Genomic DNA, 17,947 nt, shown 5'->3' on the forward strand with positions numbered 1-17,947 from the left:
CTATGCCTCAGTGTCCTCATCTGTAAAATGGGGATACTATATTACAGGGCTATTGTAATGAATGACTTCTCTTTGTAAAGGGGTAGGAACAGTCCTGAAACAGTAATAATTCATTGACAGTTACCTGTTTTTATTATTAACACGCACACACATACAGTTCTTTTTTTTTTTTTTTTTTCTTTTAGAGAGAGAGGGGGACAGAGGATCTGAAGGGGACTCAGTGCTGACAGCAGTGAGCCCAATGCAGAGCTCAAACTCACAAACCGCGAGATCATGACCTGAGCCGAATTCGGTTGCTTAACCAACTGAGCCACCCAGGCGCCCTCAACACACAGTTCTTAATAAATGTTTATTGACCTTGCTGAAAGGGGATTATATAGTGGAAAACACGACAGTGTCCTTTTGTTCTCAGGAATAGAAACTATCCATACAAGATTTTGAAAAAAATTTTGGAGAGTCAATTGCTTTACCTCTCAGCGGCCCGGAGATCACAGTTTCTGGTAAATTGGTGACACTGAGGTTGCTGCTGGCCTCAGAGGGACTGCCCAGCAGTCTCGGACTTGCCTGCCGCAGGGCAGCATGTTCTCCCCACCCCCCGGCGCTGCCGGCTCAGGCCAGTCCCGTTGACTGCGTGTTCTGCAAGAGGGCAATTGGGAGGTTACCGGCCCAAGCAATGTAACCACCATCTCTCAGCGACCTGGGTTTGCAGTCTCTAATGGGAGCACCCATTTGTGTCATGGGTCCTCAACTTTTTAAGACCTCCTTGCATCTAAGAAACCTCATCTAATGAGAAGTTCCTTCTTTCCACTGACTTCCTGCCAGGAGGAGATTTTCGGATGGGGTAGAAAAAGGGGGGCGCCTGGGTGGCGCAGTCGGTTAAGCGTCCGACTTCAGCCAGGTCACGATCTCGCGGTCCGTGAGTTCGAGCCCCGCGTCGGGCTCTGGGCTGATGGCTCAGAGCCTGGAGCCTGTTTCCGATTCTGTGTCTCCCTCTCTCTCTGCCCCTCCCCCGTTCATGCTCTGTGTCTCTCTGTCCCAAAAATAAATAAACGTTGAAAAAAAAAATTAAAAAAAAAGAAAAAGGGGAGGAGGCAGAGCCAGGTATGAGAGCCAGTGTCCTGTGGAATGGAAAGGAATCTTCCATTTGTGGGGGAAGGGTGCTGTGCTGGAGGACACAATATAGACCCTCCCCCCAGCCCTAAGTAAACAGACCAGTTGCTTAGCACAGTTTCTGTAGTGATTTTTGCACATGTATGATTCCAAGGCTATTTTTGTTAAACATCTGACAAGGGTGCATCTTTTGGTGAATTCCCATCGCGTTTTTCTGGACCCACCAAAACTTTCAGATTCTTTACCCGAACGCCAAAAGTCTAAATGCTTGGTAGGTCATGCCCCCCTCTTCCCACCTTTCCTCTCCTCGATCTTTTGCCTAACCAGTTCCCAGGGAAAAAGACTCATTATTTATTGTTTGTTTGTTTGTTTGTTTGGAGAATCCCAAGCAGTTCTGCTCTGTCAGCACAGAGCCAACTCAGGGCTCGACCTCATAAGCCGTGAGATCATGACCTGAGCCGAAATCAAGTTACACACTTAAACCGACTGAGCTACCCAAGCACCCCTTTTTTTGTTTGTCTGTTTTAGTTTGTAGTAAGAAATGTTTATTTCTAAAAATATATATATTTCTACTGCTGAAATTGGTGATTGTCAGAGGAAGTGTGATAGGACCCCCGATCTCGTAGCCTACCTACGTGTGTAACCATGTAGCCTCCGGCCCTGGGCCATGTGACCCCCCACTTTACCTAGCATCTTGCCCCCACAAGATTAAAACCCACTGGTTTTGATATTGAACATTGCTGCCTTTCCTTTAGGATGGCCTATTCGTGCAAGGTGCTGTTACTCAAAGCACTGAGGGTAGAGAGAAAGACCTTTCCTCAGCCACACACAGTTTGCATAACCGCACTTACCTATTAAAACATGTATTTTTTTTACTTGTTAAATTTGGTATGAGATTTACTTTTCTAGCGAGAGTGAGGTTGAGTGCGGTGAGAAGTGTCATGTAAACAGGAGCTCTAACCACTAGACACATATGATTTTTGTCCAAAGATTCTGGCATTTATTCTATCCCCAACCTGGTTCAGAAGCAAAGGTTTCAAAAAACATAGGGGCCCAAGTCCCATCTCCAGTAATTCTGATTTAAATGATATAAAGGGGGTCCCAGGGTCTCAAAAATCCCCCAGAGAATTCTCATATGCAGCCTGCAGTGAGAACGACTCACTTACAACACCTATCCCCCCCAAATCTCCTTGCCTAGGGGGAGGCTCCCAGCCAGACCAGTGGGTCCCAAATGTTTAGAAACACCTTGGAGGTACTTGCTCGTGGTCCACAGCCTGGCCTCTCACTTAAGGACCCTGATTCAGAATGTCTAGAGCAGGGCCCAGGCAAGTGTTTTGTAATCCAGCAGCCAGGAGTGGCTCACACAAGTGGGCCAGACTTTGGAAAGCTCCGAATGATATCCCAGCCAGCCAGGCTCCTCACCCATCAGCTCTAGTCAGGAAGTATGGAAATGTTTTGGGTGGTTACCTGGAATCAAATAGTACACTGTACCCACAAACATCAGAACTTCATAACAGAAGAATGCAATGTTAAACATAACTAACCTGCTTGTCCTTGAAAGCTCTATTCTTTTTTTTTTTTTTAATGTTTATTTATTTTTGAAACAGAGAGAGACAGAGCTCGAGCAGGGGAGGGTAGAGAGAGAGGGAGACACAGAATCCAAAGCAGGCTCTAGGCTCTGAGCTGTCAGCACAGCTGACGTGGGTCTCGAACCCACGAACTGTGAGATCATGACCTGAGCCGAAGTCAGACGCTTAACCGACTGAGCCATCCAGGTGCCCTGAAAGCTCCATTCTTGAACTGGCACTCACTCTGATTTCTTTTCACGAGCCCTGAAACTGTACCCAAAACTGCCTGTGGATTTGCCCGAAGGAAAGTTTTTCTTGAAAATGGCATCAAGCGCAGGGAGCACCCGTTGTGTGTCGAACTGAAATGATCGCTAGGGTGTGTGGAGATCAGTCAGATTCAGACCCTGCTGTCCACAAAAAGTAGATTGGACTGGGTAGAATAGACTCATGTCCAGGTAGCTAGAATGTAACAGTTAATACGATCATTGCAACAGAAAGAAAGCAAGAGGAGGAAATGTTTCCTGGGCCTTGAGTGTTGCAAAGTATCCCAGAGAAAACAATATCTGGATATGCAGATTTCCCCTCTCCCTCATCCCAGAGGGACAGGAGAAGAAAGGCACTCTAGGCCAGAGAGACAGGTGGCATGGCCACCTTGGAGCCATGGCCATGCATGACAACAGTACAGAGGGTGCAGAGCGGCAAAGAACATAAGAAAGATAGTGTAAAGCCAGATGGAAATGGGCTTTGGATGCTATGCTAAGGAGTTTGGAATTTTTCATTAGGCGGTGAGAAGTCATCAGAGATATTTATACGAGGGTGTGACATGATTTCAGAATATGATTCTAATAACAAAGAGGTGAGTAGATTGCAGCGGAGAGGAAAACCAGGGGCAGGAAAACCAATTAGGAAGCAGTTGCAACTGTCCAGGAAAATGATGCTATGCCACCCAAATCATCCTGTTCTTAAAATAACGTGCTCATCATCTTGCGTCGTTTTATTCCTTTTATTTCTGGGGCTAGAAAAATCACTTAGGCCTCCATGACTCAGAATCCCTCCCTATTAATAGAAGATGACAAAATACTCACCTTACCTCACATAGGGAGGTCTGTGAGATGCTTATAATTGTAGCCAGGAAGGAGGGGGCAATGTTATTCTAAATGCCAATGGTTTAATTCCACTCCAGGAGAGAAACTGCCTTTTGCCTCTTACTTTTATTATAAAAATCCCAGCCCCAGAGAAAAGCAGAAAGCCCAGTGAAAGTATCAGAAGTGCACCCTGGAAAGAAAAGCCACGGCAGAAGTTTCCAGTGCTTACCATGCTTGCAACATGCTTGGTTGCAAAAGTGAGATTTTGTAAAGAGAGCCTGTCGCTCCATCGTTTCCCATTACCAGCAAAAGTGTAAGGAGTGTTCCTTCTCTCGTTCCTGTTGTGGCAGCGGGGGTGGGGAGCATCGGACACTCGCAGAAGGAGTTACACGCGGTCATTTAAGTGAAGAGCTGGGCGTGAGGCTTTCAGGTTGTGCTCGCTTTCTTGGGTCTTGGAGTCTGTCCTCTTGGCGATGGGCACCTGGTCATGCCTTTTCCATCTGCTCCCTGGCCCTTTCCCGCAATGAGATCTCCACATCACTGCCCCAGACGACATCCGAACTCTCTCGTCTCTTTGGACAAGTGTCACAGAAAGCACTGCTGACTGAAAATGCTGTAAATTTTGCCCAAATCACTTTGTCTTCTCCCTCTTAAACAAATCTATGCTCGATATAGCTGCTAAGTCGGTGCAAGATATTCTGTGGGATAAAAAGATAAGTCACATGGGGGGCCTTCTCCCCTCCCAAAGCTAAGGGTGGGATTGTGACATAAGAGAGAATGTCTCGAACGTAGTATTCAGCATGCTCTTAGGACAATTCAAAGTTCTAGATCCAAAGGGACAGTCATGTTGGATGACCGACGTGTTCATTCTTCCATCCACAGCACTTGCCTTTATATAGATCAACTACATGGTTACAGACTGATATAGTAAGGGGGCATGTCAGGACCACCTAAAGAGAAGATGATATATGGTGCTTTCTGAGGTGCATTCACCTAAGTAATAAATGGTAAGTTCTAATGAAACACGTGATCTGGTACACTAAATTACTCTAATTCGTTTGTTCTCTCTTAACATGTACTTCTTGGAAAACTTACTGGTAAAATTGGTCACAAAGAAATTGAGACACTACAGCTTACAGAGAAACAAAAATTTTTAATCCTTACACAAATAGGATCATATTTTAAGGGCAGTTAAAATATCACAGTATCGCCGTCTGCATTTACAGGTACTCGTCCATTACTCGTTAGATTCCTTTACTACAAAGGGCTCCGGGAAACAACTAGAAGCATGGCTATGTTGGTAGCAAAGAATCAGTTATAAAGGGAAAGTAATAAATATTTATCCATTTATTAATAGGGTAGCCATTTGATAATTTCTGCTTCAGTCTTTAAAATTGTTTTTTTTTTTTTTTTTTTTGAAAGAGAGAGAGAGAGAGCAAGGGAGGGGCAGAGGGAGAGGAAGACAGAGCATCCGAAGTGTGCTCTGTGCTTACAGCAGTGGGCCCAATGTGGGGCTCAAACTCACAAACCGTGAGATCATGACCTCGGCTAAAGTCAGATGCTCAACTGACCGAGCCACCTAGGCACCCTTCTGCTTCAGTCTTTAATTATTATTATGTTTATTTACTTTGAGAGAGAGAGAGAGACAGACAGACAGAGTGCGAGCGGGGGAGGGGCAGAGAGAGAGGGAGACACAGAATCCGAAGCAAGGCTCCAGGCTCTGAGCTGTCAGCACAGAACCCGACGCGGGGCTGGAACCCATGAGTGTGAGATCATGACCTGAGTTAAAGTCTGACGTTCAACTGACTGACCCACCCAGGCGCCCCTTCAGTCTTTAAAGGTGACATTAATTTCTTTAAAAAAAAAAAAATGTGCAAGCCACAGACTGGGAGAAAATTTTTGCAAAAGACACATCTGATAAGGACTGTTATCTAGCATATACAAAGAACTCTTGAAACTCAGCAGCAAGAAAATGAACAACCTGATTAAAAAATCGGCCAAAGACTTTAATGGACACGTCATCAAAGAAGATATGCAGATGGCATATGAAAAGAGACTTCACATTTAATGTCCTCAGGGAAATGCGGACCGAATCAACAGAGATACCACTGCACACCTATTAGAATGGCCCAAATCCGGAACACTGACAACACCGAAGGCTTGTGAGGATGCGTAACAACAAGAACTCTCATACACTGCTGGTAGGAATGCAAAATGGTATAATCACTTTAGAAGACAGTTTGACAACTTCTTTTTTTTTAATTTTTTTTTCAACGTTTATTTATTTTTGGGACAGAGAAAGACACAGCATGAACGGGGGAGGGGCAGAGAGAGAGGGAGACACAGAATCGGAAACAGGCTCCAGGCTCTGAGCCATCAGCCCAGAGCCTGACGCGGGGCTCGAACTCACGGACCGCGAGATCGTGACCTGGCTGAAGTCGGACGCTTAACCGACTGCGCCACCCAGGCGCCCCATCTTCTTACAGAACTAAACATACTCTTACCATATGATCCGGCACTCATATGCTCCTTAGTATTTGCCCAAAAAGTTGCAGACCGTTCACACAAGACCCTGCACACAGATGTTTATAGCAGCTTCATTGAAAATTGCCCAAACTTGGAAACAATCAAGATGTCCTTGAATTGGTAAAGGGATAAACTGTGATTCATCCAATGGAATATTATTCAGCACTAAAAAGAAATGAGCTATCAAGCTATGAAAGGACACGGAAGAAACTTATGTGCATATTGCTAAGTGAAAGAAGCCTATCTGAAAAGGCTACGTACTCTGTGATTCCAACTATATGACGCTCTTGAAAGGGCAAAGCTATGGAGACACTGAAAATATCAAGTAACTGCCCAAGGTTAGTGGGAGGCAGGGATGAACTGGTGGAATACGAAGGATTTTTATGGCTATGAAACTATCTTCTTTTTAAAAAAATTTTTAATGTCTATTCATTTTTGAGAGAGAGAGCACGAGCAGAGGAGGGGCAGAGAGAGAGGGAGACACAGAATCTGAAGCGGGCTCCAGGCTCTGAACTGTCAGCACAGAGCCCGACACGGGGCTCAAACTCACAAACCATGAGATCATGACCTGAGCTGAAGTCAAACGCTTAACCAACTGAGCCACCCAGGCGCCCCGCTAGGAAGCTATCTTGTGTGATACTCTAATGGTGAATACGTGTCATTATACGTTTGCCAAAATCCATAGAATGTACTCCATCAAGAGTGAACCTTTATGTAAAGTATGAACTTCGGGTGATAGTGGTGTGTCCATGTACGTTCATCAGTTATGATAAATGTACCATGCTGGTGCTGGATGTGGGTAGTGGGGGAAGCTATGCATGTGTGGGGACGGGGGATCTATAAAAAAAAATCTCTGTACTTCCTGGTCAGTTTTGCTATAAACCTAAAGCTGTTCTAAAAAATAAAGTCTATTTTGAAAAAAATAACAATGTGTATGCTACTGTCAGGGGACTTGGAACTACAGAATGTGGTTTTCCCATGTGTTAGAAGAAAGCTCCTGTTCAAATGTCTCCACATGTTACATAGTTGTTGTTGTTGTTGTTTATCTAACTTACCTATTGATGGATATGGAGGTTGCACATAATCTTTTTTGTTATTGCAAGCAGTGACTGCAATGAATACGACCTTTTGCACATTTACCCCCTTTGTACACAGGTGTATCTGCAGTATAAAGTCTTCAATGTGGCATTGCTTGGTCAGAGCATGTGAATTTATAATTTTGATAGATAGCCCCCAAACGCCCCATTATACTGGTTTGCATTCCCACCAGTAATGTATTTCCCCACATCTTAGCTGGCACAGCGTGCTCGCAAACATTTTGCCGATCTGATAGATGATATCAACATCTCCTGGTAACCTTAATGTGCAACTCTCTTATTAAGAGTAAGGTAGAGCATCTGTCTTGTATGTTTAAAAGCCGGATGGATTGCCTTTCCTGTGAACTCATCACATTCTCTACCCAGTTTTGACTGCCAAATAAATAAGTAAAATAAAAAAAATCCTATTGTATTTTTCAGACCTTACTTTCGACCATAGTATTAAGTCATTGTAGCCACTGAACTTAAATACCATTAATGAATCGTTACTTTCAAACAGAAAACACGTAGAGGCACTTGATAAGCCCAAAGAGCATTTTGATACAAAACTCATTGATGCCTGACTTTTCCTTCTCAACTCATTCTAAATCTCATCTTGTAATTAAAACTGCTCTCACTCCTTAGAATTGCTCAGGGTCAAAGAGCCCTGGTTTTTGTTTTGTTTTAATCCCAGAAGGGTTGTTTGTTTTAAGCTCTGCCTCAGCCATTATTATCTATGCGAACCTTCCAAGGAATTTTCACCCATTAAAATAACAACCTTAATATACTCTCCTAGCATTCACAGGACCTGCCTTCCGCCCAAGCAGAAAGGAAAGAGTGATACCAACTAAATATCTAAAAGCTTTTATTCTCACCCCCCGGTTCCCTCCCTGAGAGGAAACTACCTGACCCATTAAACAGAGAAGTGAAAAAGTCCCTTTACTTCTCTTTCTCAGTCTGGGAAAGACTTGTGACACCAAAGTGTCTTGTTTACAGTCCCCAAATAGCACATTGCTCTTGGCAGCTGATGTTCTTTAGCTGCTGATTGAAAGATACATATTTTACACAAAAAAAGAATATCCTGAATCAAGAGGATTTTGAATATTACTTTGAACTGGCTTTATCACAAGTACATATCAGGAATCAGCTGGAAGCGAAATGGGAGGTAAGGACACAATGAAGGTAGAAGAAAGCATCAGAGATGATAAGATGGAGATCAGGAAGTAGGTTTGTAAATAGCAGGGTGGATATAGGAAAAGCCACTCTCCGTTGTCCTGGTTCTCCACACGGAAGTGGCCAGAAGCTTCTCTATCCAGTCCTATTGAGGTGAGAGAAAACTCACAGGAAAGTTAGATGAGATTTAGGAAACGTATCCTCAACCCAGAGACCCTTAGCTCTAGTTAATCTTAGTAGAGATTATGATCTCCATTCATCGGGAGATTTCTTATTGGGAAGAAAATAGACTGTAGGCAGGAGGTCAGATAGAAGATATGCCGTGATTTTTTAAAAATCATTGTCTTAGTAAAATTGTCTAGAAAGTAAAACCTGAGGCAAAGATCTCTTGCTAAGGCTCTGTTGGAAGGTACAATCCCAAGGCTTCCTGGAAGCTGCCTGGAAGACAGGGGATTGGCCTCGCCGGCACCGATCTGGGTCCTGGAGCCCCTGAGGCTCCGGTTGCAGCAGGTGAGATGCTGTCTCACCAGAATCACATCCTCAGGAATCTGTCCATTCAGGAAAAGGTGAAAGGTTAGAGAACAGGTGGGGCTGGGGACCCTCGAGAGGCACAAAAATTAGTTTAGTAACGTCGTAGTTTAAAATCATGGAAAGTACAATTTTAAAGCTTTTTAGGATTCAAGAATTAGTGCTTTTGTTAAGGTTCAGATGAATGACTTTCAGATAAATGAGTCATCAAATCATAACGACTGTAAGGGTAGGAATTTTATTATTAATGAGACTTACGATTGATGAAATATTTTTTATGGTTATTCAGATTGGTTCCTGGACTGAGTTTACTCATTCTTAATCAGCTGACTTTTATTATTAAAGTTAATTTTTAAAGGAGTGTTCATGGGGCGCCCGGGTGGCTCAGTTGGTTGAGTGCCCAATTTCGGCTCAGGTCACGATCTCACCACTCGTGGATTCTAGCCCTGCATCGGGCTCTGTGCTGTCAGCTCCGAGCCTGGAGCCTGCTTCTGTGTCTCCCTCTCTCTCTGCCCCTCCGCCACTCTCTCTCTCTCTCTCTCTCTCTCTCTCTCAAAAATAAATAAACATGGGGAAAAATAAAGGAGTGTTCATAATTTTAAAAATGCTTTTAACCACAATGCTTTGTTTCCAAATAGTATGTAATTTGTGCTAAGAAATACGTTTCAACTTCTAGATGTGTATTTTACGAAAACCCCTAATGCATCAAGGGGAAAGGTGACAAGGTCTAATCTTTCTGCACATTTGTGTGCTCACAGCAGGGTCCTGTAGTCTGGATCTAGGGTAGGGAGGGCAGATGGCAGTGACGGAAGTAGGGAAAAATCAATGAAAGAGAGTCTGTCGATGAAGTGAGTTTCATACCTTTAAAAAGCAAAATAACAATGACCCACCCTAGCACATACACCCAGATGACATCTGGAAATTTATGGAGAAGTAACAGGAGAGCCTAAATGAAGCCTTCTGAGAAAAGTTTTCCAAACTGTGTGTTCTCTTGAATTCTCAGGATTCTAGAAACACATTTCAGTGATCCAAGAGAAACAGCCACAGTTGGTGTCATCGCCATACATACGGCAAGAAGCTAACTTTGGGGACCAACACATGGGCACTTGTTCCTGAGATTGTAATATCTTTATGTCCTTTTCACGCCCCCACCACCAAAAGCCCCACCAAGAACAACGTGTGTTTTCCTGCTTAATGCATGTTTTATCCGAACGTAAATCTCCCTCCGGCTTCCCTATAGGCATTTGCTGATCCCTGATGAGGTCAGGCACTTGCACTATGACATAGGAAGAATATTTATGTGCTTACTTCATATCCTGCAGGACAAAGAAGACGGTATGAGAAATTCTGCTGCCACTAATTGTGTGTAGTTTATCGCTTTATCTTTAGAAGGTTTAATGTCAAAACTTGGAGGAGAGGACAACTTGTCCAATCTGGGCCAGAGCCTGAGTTTTCTACTCTCCCTGGAGTTCAGATGTCTGAGAGGAATCCGCGTGGATGTGGGTTTGCATGTTAGCACCTGAAAGCGGGCACAGCCCCCACCTTGGAATGAATGTACTCTTCCACAGGATTCATTTCCAGAGGGTGGTGGAAGGAACAACAGAGACAGCAATGTGCCCACACACACAGCCATCTGCTATTCCAACCACATGTCTCTGCCCCCCGTTTCCTGCAAATGATTCATCTATTCTTTTTCTCCTCCTTCAAAGATAACTGTGTAGGCATTTAAGGAGGGGAAAGCCATTAAGAAAAGTAGAAGCTGGAGTTCTTGGGATGAGGTAGAGCCGATTAAACAGTCTGGAATTTCACAAAGCAAGCAGCGCGGGTGTGGACTCCGGGTCTCCTCTCTCCTGAGGCTGCATCATTTCATAACAGGTCAACACCAGCCGTCACGAACAGGTGAACAAAAATGGCTGCATGTGAAGTACACGTGCAAGGGCTGCCAAGGAGCAGGAGAGGATGGCAAAACGCAGGAGAAAGATTTTGGAGGGTTTTTTTTTTTTTTTTTTTTAAGTAGGCGGGGCTTGAACTCAAAACCCTGAGACCAAGACCTGAGCTGAGGTCAGGAGTTGGAGGCTCACCCAACGGAACCCCCCAGGCGCCCCAGATTTTGGCTCTTCTAACTGGAGCCGCCGCTCATCTCACCCACTGTCACACGTGGCTTCAGTCTCTAATTTGTCTACTTTTACACCAGTGAATTCGATCTTTGTGACTTTTTTGCAAAGGTTTTTATTTAAATCCCAGTTAGTTAACATACAGTGTAATACTAGTTTCAGGTGTACAGTATAACGATTCAGTGCTGCCAGACAACACCCAGTGCTCGTGGCAACAAGTGCCCTCCTTTAAAAAAATGCGGAAACCATCACGAAGTTTTAAGTCATCCTTGCCCAGGGGCCGCGCTAATCTTCTCCGTGTCGCTCCAATTTTAGTCTATGTGCTGCCCAAGCGAAGACTGTGACTTTTTAAATAGGTACACCAAAAAGCTGCCTCGGCGTCATGCTTTAAAGGAGACCCTAACCGGAACGCCTGGGTGGCTCAGCCGGTTCAGCGTCTGACTCTTGATTTCAGCTCAGGCCACGATCTCACGGCTCATGGGATAGAGCCCCATGTCCGGCTCTGCGCAGTGAGGAGCCTGCTTGGGATTCTTTCTCTCTCCCTCTCTCCCTTTCTCTTTCTCTCTCAAAATAAAAAAAAAGGGGGGGGGGGGAGACTCTAACCAGTAGCCAGAGAAGGTGAGTATGGCCACGTCCTTGACACCAAAGGGTATTGGTGGCAACATGCTGTGTGGGAAGGGGATGAGCACGTCCGCAAGGAGGTGATCCATAGATACTGGTTGAATTGCGTCAAACTGGAGGTTCAAATCCTGGTTCCGCTTCTACCTTCTAGGACATTAGGCAGGTTGCCAAACCTCTGGGAATTTCACATATATGTTGAGGGATGAAGATACCTACTTGATAGGGTAGGGCGAAGACAGAAGAGGGTAAGGTATGTAAAGGGCTTTGTGTGGCCCTCACAGAAAGGAGACATGTAAATATCAGATGAATAGGAAAGTGCCTTATTTCACTTCCATCTCTGCCACGTCCTACACCTTAAAGCCAGCAAGGTAAAGAACTCAGAGGAGAAGTAGGGATCTCTGGCCAACACCAGTGAGGCTTTACCCGTCGGGAAAGGACTTCACGTGGGACTTGCCAGTACAACCGCATGGGACATAATCTCCTTGTTGATGTAAGGCATGGGGCAAATGGGGGGAGGCAGGCAGAGCCTGATGACACCTTCGTCCCAACCCCCAAGAGCCACCACATCCCCTGTGGCAACGGAGGGACCCAAGGAATGAGGAATGCTACTGCTGAGTAGAACATACAAATCCCAGATCAGATTGAGTTCTTAAAGATGTTAGCATAATGCCTCCATTTTCTTATCTGCATAATGGGTGTTATAATAGCACTGACATCTTGGGTTGTTGTAAAGATGAAGTAAGATAACCTATGTGAAGGATCGAGCTTGGAAGCCCAGGACAGTGAACAAGCAGCACACGAATGTCAGCTACTGTGATTATTTTCTATTTTTTGTCAATATACGGCATTGTTAACAATTACTTCGCCCATTACCTTATTTATCAATTGATCGATCTGCATTTAATAAACAGTTGTTCACTCAGTCACTCCATTTATTTATCCTCAAATATTTATTGAGATCTTACATTGTGCCGGTACAATGCTGGCCTCGGGAGATGCCAAGACTCATTTGGCAAGAAATTCGCAGGCTAGTTGGGAGAGAGACTGGTAGAGAAAAACGGGACCAGACAAAATGTGTTAAGTGCCATAATAGAGAGTTGTATAATGTGGTCCTGGAAGCTGGAGGAGCCAGGAAGGGCTTCACAGAGACGATGTTCTTTGAACTGGATCCTGAAAGACGAGCAGCCTGGGGAGTTTGGGCTTAAAATTTCAGGTAAGCAAAAGAGCTTGCAAAAAAGGGTACAAACTTCCAGTCATGGGGAGATAAGGTACAGTGAGATGGCCACAATTCATAATGCTGTATTGTATGTTAGGGGCACCTGGGTGGCTCAGCCGGTGAAGTGTCCGACTTCGGCTCAGGTTATGATCTCACGGTTCGTGAGTTCAAGCCCCACCTTGGGCTCTCTGCTCTCAGCACAGAGCCTGCTTCAGATCCTCTGTCCCCCTCGCTCCCTGCCCCTCCCCCATCACTTGCGCTCATGCTCTCTCTCTTAAAAATAAATAAACATTAAAATGAATAAATATTTAAAAGCTGCTGAGAGAGCAGATCTTCAAAGTTCAAAACAAAACAAAACAAAAAAGAGACGGGAATGAGGTTGTGACAACAGAAAGGGCTGGGAGCCACGAGGACTTGGGTGTGGGTGGTGTCCCGCCATCTGCCTGGCACCTTGCCCTGAATTCAGGCTCGACCTCTGGCTGGGGCCACAGAGCCCCACCTGCAGCTCAGCCCGAGCCCAGGTGCCGGCCCGAGTCTACTCTAGGGCGGAGGAAATACAAGCAGTTCACTGGGCTCGTTATCTGGTCAGCTGAGCTATGGATTCTGTTCCGAGCTCCCGCTTCCCTTCCAGCTCTGAGATGTCCACTTTATTCCTCGTTGCAGGCTCTCCCTGGTACTCCAGTTCCAGCAACTGCATTCAACTTTCTCTTTCCTCCACATTTCACCTCTAAGTGTCTCTAAAACTGGAATCTTGCCTTTTCTTTTCAGCCCTCCCCAGAGCTTGGGTCTCCTCTCAAGCCCTGGCCTTGGCCCTGGGGCTCACTCCAGGCTGTCTGGTCCATCGATGGTCACTGCTCGCCAGATTCCTCCTCTTCACCCTCCACGGTGAACCCAGGATGGCCTGCAAATGGCTGGGCCATCTCTTTACTGGCTAAACAAAAACTCCCATCTACAGCTTGTTTCAACTGCCTGGTGGCACTGCCCTCAGGACCTTCACACCAGCAAAACTGGTTTGGTTCACCACTGATTGAATTCCTAATTCTACGACTATTGCTGCCGATGCAAAATGCATTCCCTTGGCATTAAAAGTACCACCAAACATGCACTTTTTAGGATATAGGTATGCCGTAAGCTTTGCAAATTCCCCACAAGAATTTGGACTTACACCAGGTGTCCGATAAAAACTATTAGAACATTCGGTACCAAAGAGTCTTGGTTCTGTGGGCCCAGGCCTGCCTGTACTGATTAGCATTTTGTGGCATGCATCATTTTCCTTGACATCGCTCAGGAGATTAAGACACCAGTCATATGCTGCCAGCCACAACTTTTAGAAAACAAACTTGGGAATAAAGTCACAAGAGGAAATGAGGACCATTTGGAAATTTGAGAACCCACACGTTCTCTGCTTTTTGGTGGTTTTTTGTTTCTTTTGGGGTTTTTTGTTTTGGGTTTTTTTTTTTTTTTTTTTGGTTTTTTTCCAGGAAGAATTTCAAAGTTTCAACCTGTTCTAACACTAGTCCATCTGGCTGCTTTATTAGTGACAACAGCAGCATCTTCTAATGCTCTCATCTGAGGCGGTACTTTCCAAAAAATTACAGAAAGAACTTTTGGATTTGATGTACCATATTTTGTCTATTTTTTTTTTCTTTGAAAAAATAAATCCCAACTGGAGAGCATTTTAGAGAGATGCTCTAAATTTCTATGTGCATAGAAATATTCAGTGAGTCATGCCTAGTGTTGTAGGTCTATTCCGGTGCGTGGGGTTTCCAGAACAATTACATAAGTGTTAGCATAGCCAGGAACTTTTGACATTTGTGGCAGCTTAATGGAGTTCTTTTCATTATTGAAAATATCCTAATTGTTGTTTCCTTAAATTTAAAATGCATAAAACTGGTGAAGCAGTACAAATTGATTTTGAGGCATTTCTATCAAATGTGCTTTGTTGGCAAAGAGACTGGAGAACATTTATTTGAAACGAAATACAGGTGATGAAGCTGTAACAAATACGATAACCTAATCATCCAACAGAAATCGCCTTAGAGCATAAAGGTACACGAGACACTTTTCTTTTTCCTTCTACCACCCATCAAGATTTCCTTTACAATCTGAGTGTCTGTAGCATGTTGTTTACTTAGGCGGCATTAAATATGGGAGTTATTCAATAATATGGTTTTGAAAATGCTGAGATTCCAAAAGTTACTAGAACATACCCATAACTTGCTTTTATTTCTCAGAAGACTGCCTAGGAAATAGCGGGACATTTCAAGTACCACTCATATGTTTGTGAAAATGTTAGTTATCTCTTTTGTTTGTTTGTTTTGTTTTGTTTTAGGATCTGAGGTTTCTTCCAATAAGAGAAACTAGAGAAAGTCCAGCTAGAGCTGTTATCAATTTATCTTTTCCATCTCAAAAGTGAGCTCCCCCTTCGCCAATCCAGGGTTTGGGGGCTTTCTAGGGAGGAAGAAGTCCTTAGTTCTTGTAGATGTTTGCTTAGTGTCTTGCACAACTCCCCTATTGGCTCATTTTCCTGCAGCTAAGAGGTTGTAGTTATGGGTGTCACCGTATTCACTGGTTCAAAAGACTGGTACAAAGGACAGGCAGGCAGAGAGGGCATGGACTCCCAAAGGTTGTGGTCTGCTTGTCCTTTTGAAGGGAAAGGACAGTCCATCAAGTCCAACTCTGCACCCCCAAATGCTGTTGGCTTCTTTCCACATGACCGCAAGTACTTGAACACTTTTCCTCTGTGGCAAAGCCTGTAAGCACAGAGCAGCCTGGGAATCCCTATAGGCGAGGCTGTGTGAACCGCGTGGGCTGTGGTTGTGTAGGTGAGAATGTAAATGGGATCACAAATGCAGTAAGTGTGCTTGTGACATACAGTCATCGTTAGAGTTTGCTTGTTGACATTGGAGTACTACGTGCTGTCCAGGACTGCTTCTAAGAATCTACTGAACACGTACCTCTGGGGCTTAGGAGATAAGATGCAAAGAGGAATTTGGTGTCCTTGCCAAGGTTTCTAGATAATGGGAATGACTTTTTAGGAGGAAATGATGTTCATCCCAGGGCTGGGAGGGTGGGGTGGGAAGAACTATTTAACAGTGTTGTCAGTGCCCTGTCCCAGAAGGAAGGATCTTCCATCATTCCTGGGGAATTTTTTTCCAGCCTTCTATCCTCTTTTCAAGATTTTGATTCTAAAGTGTGAGCATTGTTCCAGGTTGGTCAGGTGGCTGTTTGTTGGTGAGTAGAGGTTTCAGGGCACCTAGATTTAACAGTCTCCCTACACTTTCCGGTAGGGGAGAGGTAATTCTTCAAAAGGAAATAAAAACAGAATAGATCATGAATGTCCAAAACTCAGCATGTGCCCATGATATGTTGACTATAGAGGGGAGCGCCAGTGCAATGGAAATATACATATATGTGTGTACACACATATATATATGCACACACATATATATACACACACACATATATATACACACATATATATATCATCCTGCTGTAGTCTGATAGCTTGTTGACTTATCTCTCTTCCCCCATAGACACTGAAGTCATTGAAGGAAGGAACATGTCTTATTCATCTTCGTATGCCCAGACTCTCAAGACACATACAATAAATATTCATTGTATGAAAGAATGTCTGTTTAAATGAAAGCTTTGTTTTATCTAGTCTATAAGCTTCTGAGATTACTTTATGGCCCCCAGCCTTTAGCGATCCTTCTTCCTGAGCTAACCTGCTCAAAGCTGAACTCAGTAGTACTTAGCCTCTCACCCTCTGGGTGCTCCCAAAGAGAGAGGTAGAGAACCAAGAGACTATATGTCAAATACGAGCTTCCTTCTGCTTCTGTTCGTTCTTCTTCTCTGTCACCATTTGGTCTTCAGGAACTCCTAACACGCATTTGTTCCTGGGATGCTTAGTAATCCTTGACGAGCTGATATCTAACTATTTCACTTGACATAATGAATGGAAAGAATGTGTTTTGAAATCAAACAGATGTAGGTTCCAATATGAACCCACCAGTTACTAGTTTTGAGACCCTGGATTTTTTTTTTAATTGCTCTGGATCTTGGATTACACGTGTCCCCCGAAGATACTACAAGTGTAAATGAAATAATATATGCAAAAACACTTGTCAAAATGCTTGTCGTGTGACAGGTGTTCAGTGAACATCGGCTCCATTCTGTTTTGGTGGCTTATAGTGAAAGAGGCATGAGAAAAATGTGCAGTACTAGAGTAGGTAATTTGAACAGAAAGGAAAAAGAGGGAAAAGCAGAATGAACACAATGATTTGCTCTAGCATGAATCAAACTCAATTATTAACTTTTCACTGAGCTCTGAAACATACTAAAGTTTAAAAAATGTTAAAGAGGGGTGCCTGAGTGGCTCAGTCAGTTAAGTGTCTGACGCTTGGTTTCGGCTCCGGCCGTGGTCTGACAGTTTGCGAGTTCAAGCCCCACATCTTGGGGTTCTCTCTTCCCTTCTTTCTCTGCCCCTACCCCTCTTGTGCACGCTGTCTTGTCTCTCTCAAAATAAATCGACTTAAAAAAATAATAAATTAAAAATGTTAAAGAGTGGGCTTAAGGGAGAAACAAGCCCGTATATATTTCTAAAGCAAAAACAGGATTAGATATTCCCCAAACCAGAACCTGCACAGGCATAACACTGGAAGGGATTGCCTCTCTAGTGTGTGGCATTATTTTGGTCCATTCCAGGATGCATTGGGATGAAGTCCTGGGTGTCATAACTAGCTAGCTACCATCAGCATAGAGGTCACTTATATGGAACCCCCAAGGCAGAATAGATCAAGGATTGGAGAGACAGCAAGCATCCAAAGGAGTTATTGCCTGATGGGTGGGGTCCAGAAGGGGCTCTGCTCAATAACTTTTTCCCATTTCTCTGGCCCACTCTTTTTTTCTGGTTTATCTCATCAATAAA

General features: G+C 44.1%; 1 long non-coding RNA gene and 1 other non-coding gene across 3 annotated transcripts in view; one reads left to right on the plus strand and one right to left on the minus strand.

Annotated features, from left to right (window-relative positions):
• Nucleotides 1-2,801: 2,801 nt before the first annotated feature.
• LOC123590653 overlaps nt 2,802-17,947 on the plus strand; it is a 48,447-nt gene continuing 33,301 nt past the window's right edge. Inside the window, exons 1-2 of one of the 2 annotated variants that reach the window (XR_006708898.1) lie at nt 2,802-4,770; nt 13,681-14,693. This is a non-coding gene — a long non-coding RNA (uncharacterized LOC123590653). Of the gene's footprint in view, nt 4,771-13,680; nt 14,694-17,947 lie in introns of those variants that run through there. The other variant, XR_006708899.1, reaches the window with a different exon arrangement.
• Nucleotides 11,413-11,519, minus strand: LOC123592288. The gene has a single exon (XR_006709685.1). It is a non-coding gene; the product is annotated as a U6 spliceosomal RNA (small nuclear RNA).

Source organism: Leopardus geoffroyi, chromosome B4 (assembly GCF_018350155.1).
Source record: "Leopardus geoffroyi isolate Oge1 chromosome B4, O.geoffroyi_Oge1_pat1.0, whole genome shotgun sequence".
In the NCBI taxonomy this organism is placed as follows: domain Eukaryota; kingdom Metazoa; phylum Chordata; class Mammalia; order Carnivora; family Felidae; genus Leopardus; species Leopardus geoffroyi.